The sequence below is a fragment of the Chenopodium quinoa genome, unplaced genomic scaffold (genome assembly GCF_001683475.1).
Source record: "Chenopodium quinoa cultivar QQ74 unplaced genomic scaffold, ASM168347v1, whole genome shotgun sequence".
Classification (NCBI taxonomy): Eukaryota; Viridiplantae; Streptophyta; class Magnoliopsida; order Caryophyllales; family Amaranthaceae; genus Chenopodium; species Chenopodium quinoa.
Genome location: NW_018745448.1, coordinates 9,700,117 through 9,704,114, shown reverse-complemented (window position 1 = coordinate 9,704,114; position 3,998 = coordinate 9,700,117).

The following is a 3,998-nucleotide window of genomic DNA, read 5'->3' as shown; positions in this document are numbered from 1 at the left end:
GCCGAGAGAGCCAAGCAGAAGGTGGGCCGCCTGGAGCAGCGTCTCAGCAACCAGGAGCATCAGCTGAAGTCCAAGTTTGAGTCCGTGGCTGATCAAGAGAGAGAGGCTCTTGTTAAGCAAATGATGAGCGATTATGAAGCCATCATGCGGGACACTTAGGCAGCTGTACAACCGGACTCGGACTATCAGATTTGGAAATCCAAATTTGACGAAGCCAACAAAGCATTCGACGCTCGCCTTATTGAAGAGGCTGAGAATGCTGAGGCCGAGGAAAGTTCTGGGTCCGACTCTTCTGGGGAGTCGTCCTTTGGTGGCGAGGAGGAGGATCAGGCGGAGGAGCAAGAGAAAAAGGATGAAGAGCAGCCGAAGGACGACAGGCCGGCTGCCACTTAAGAGGCTCTCCCCTGATCACTTAAGCTTTTATGCTTTTCTGCGGCCGAATGGCCATGTACTTTTCTTTTCCAGCCTGCGTGCCGAGTATTTGTATCTTTACCGACCGAGGGGTCGGGTAATTTGACAATATTTCTGGCTTTGCCAGATGACTGAAGTTATCCATATTCTGTCCTTTGAACTGTTTGAATTTTTATTTTTCATTGCATGTTTTTGGCCAAGTATTATAACCTGTATACCATGCAAATGTTCTTGCCCATGGATGAATGTCAAGTGGTTTCGGTTTATTGGATTGATTGACTTAGAAATCATTGATACTTAGAAGGGTATGCATGGTTTCTAAGTCAATCAATCACTATGGTGATTGCCCCAAACCACTCGGCAGTCGTCCATCTAAAATAGGCAGCTTAAAGCCTTCATTCGGCCATTGGCTCGAACAAAACACAAATTTCCAACTTAACAAATTTGCTAAGAGAGAACCTCCGTCTGTTTTGCCCCATAAGCAAAAACAGGCGTCTCTGGCCATAGGTCTCTTTGAGATAAATTGGCCAAGTTTGTAACTTAGCTAATTTTCTTTAAAAATGATTGCCCGCCTGTCTTGCCCCATAGACAAGGTTCAGGCGTCATCCGGCCAATGGCCTCAATAAGCGCTAAGTAGACTTTTTTATTAATCAAATTTTCTGCCTGTTTTGCCCCGAGCAATAACAGACGCATCCGGCTTTATGCCTCGTTTAGCTTCTACTTATGAGAACAGTGACCATTTCTGAACTGTACTAGAGCAGTTAGAAAATTCGAGTCTCTTTAGATCTCACTTTCAATTAAAACAAACGACTGCGAATGCTGCCTTAGCATCCGGTAGGGCCGCTTGGTATATTCGTAGAGCAATGTGCCACCCAAATGGGAGATGCTTCTCCTCGACGAATTCACCCGAATGGACGTCGCCGGTTGCTTGGTATTTTCGGTTGATTAGTAATTTAATTAGATGTCTAAGTTGTTTAAGTAAGGGTAATATGGTCATTTTGTTGGCAAAAAATTACTAAAAATGGAAAGAAAAGAAATTGTTGCACATAATAGATAGCAACCGAAAATGGCAAATATTGCAAATAACCATTAATGGAGGTAGTATTATATTGACACTACGTAGTTACTAAGAAGAAAAGTCAATATGTACTTATAAATTGTTAAAAAAAAGATAATCAAAGTAAAAAAATACTAAGCAGAAGTACAAAAAAAAAAAAAAAAAAAAACTATGAACAGAAATTATCGGCTTCTAAATTGTTTAAAAAAGGCTAATATTATATAAACACTACCAATATTATATTGATAATACATGATTAATTTAAGGCTATTAGTTTTAAGTTAAGGTGTAAAGTCAATATGTACTTATAAATTGTTAAAAAAATACAAATCAAAGTAAAAAAATACTAATCAAAGTAAAAAAAATAACAGAAATTATTGGCTTCTAAAAAGGCTAATCCATATTATATTAGCACTACCAATATTATATTGACAATACGTGATTAATCTAAGGCTAGTTGTTATAAGTTAAGGTGTAAAGTCAATTTGTAGTTCTTAATTGTTAAAAAAATATAATCAAAGTAAAAACATTAAAAAGAATTATGATTAACATAAAAAAAATAGATAGTTATCTAAAATGGGAATTTATCTAAATTGTGATTTATGTAACTTTGTGATTTATCTAAATTGTAAAAAATATAACCTAACATGTAAAAAAATATAATCTAAAATGTGATTTATCTAAATTGTAAAAAACACTTCATGTCACTACTCTCTAACCTATTATTACCACATAAAATTTGCAGCATGCGCCGTATGTAGTAGTGGCGTTACAGTAAACAAAAGTTGGTAATTTACTCCAAGGAATTTCAATTAGAAACATATTGTCCGCATGCTCGTCTCCTTAAATATTGTGAGTAAAAGTATAATATGGTAATAAACCAAAAACTTCGCTGAATTGTCATTGTCAAATTACATGTATTTGTGTATAAAGTTACATGTGAAGTCGTGTATATTGTTTATTGATGGAGCAAATTTTATTACTTGCTGCAATGAGCCTCAAAATGATGGTAATTTATACCTACTACACCCTATAAATCAGCTAACTTGGTATTATGATTATGAGTTGTCACATAGTTGGACTTTTTGAGCTTTAAAAAGTAAGTTTGAGTTTTTCAAAGTCTGAAGGCAAATCTTTTACCAAAGGATATTCATGAACCGATTTATGAATAAAAGCAATAACATTGCATTATAGAATAAAATTTAGAAAATTATGAAGATGTAAAAAATAAAATGGATTATTGGAGTGGAGATATTAAGTAATTCTTACGTTCTTTTTAAATTCCCGCATTTTAATATTGTAGTTTATAAATTTAGGGTTTTATTTGAAAGTGTAAAATTTATTAGGTTACGGTAGTAGATTAAGCTATCTTGATTGATAATTTTTAAAAGTAGTACAAGAATGTCTATTTAGTATGAAATTCATTAAAAAAAAAATTTGATTTTGCAAAGACAAATACAATACATGAATAGGACACAAATAGGTTCGAATTCTTGTATGCAATAGGGATGTAATATCTGAGTTGGTGACTAGTATATATAAGTGTGTGAAGGGGGTTATATTAAGAAAAATATCCAAAAAAAAGCTTAATAAGAGGGTTGTGAATCCTGAAAATGCACACTACTAGTAGTGGGTGCTCTTCAATAGACAATATTTTAAATGGAGGGTTTCGTTCAGGTCACATCACCGAGATATGTGGTGATTAGGGAACCGGGAAGACACAGTTGTGCTTGCAAATGATGTTAGCTGCTCAGTTGGCTCCGTCACTTGGGGGTTTAGGATGTTCATCGGTGTACATACAGTCAATCGGTCTATTTCCATCCGCTTGAATGAATGTAATGATCCCGCATGTTTTTGGTTCACCACCAACACAAGTTCAGCACCCTTTAGAGAGAGTATTAGTCAAAAAGGTAGAATCTCCTCACAATCTAGTAGAAACCGTGCAATGGCTTGAAACATTCTTACAAAGCTCAATAGGTACGCTAGGCCATTATCGAGTTGTTGTCATTGACTCAATCTCAAGTATATGTCGTTTTCATTTTACTAACACAAGAGAGTCTATGATGGAAAGGACTGCAATTGTGAAGGTGGTATCAAATGGACTTTGATTGTTGGCAAAGAAATACGATCTTGTTATTGTAGCTGTCAATGATGTTATATAAGTATCCTAGTATGAGTACAACAGTGGTAGAAATATGATAATGTCAAACGGGAGGAAGGTGCGACCTGCACTTGGAAAAATTTGGTCTAATAATATTTCTACAAGGATATTTTTTTCAAAGAAGTACAATAACAGTACTGGAGTGTGGGATAGAACAATATCGTTGTTATCATCCCCCGTATTAGAAAATGATGGGTGCAGTTTTTAAAATTAGTAATGCAGGTGTTGTTGATGTATGAAAAATAACTTTGATATTGTTAATATTGATGTAGTATGAATCGTATGTAATTAATATTGATTAAATTCTTCATCATTATATCAACAGTTATTTTCGAAGTTTTTTTTTTTTTTTTTTTTGAACGGGTCAAT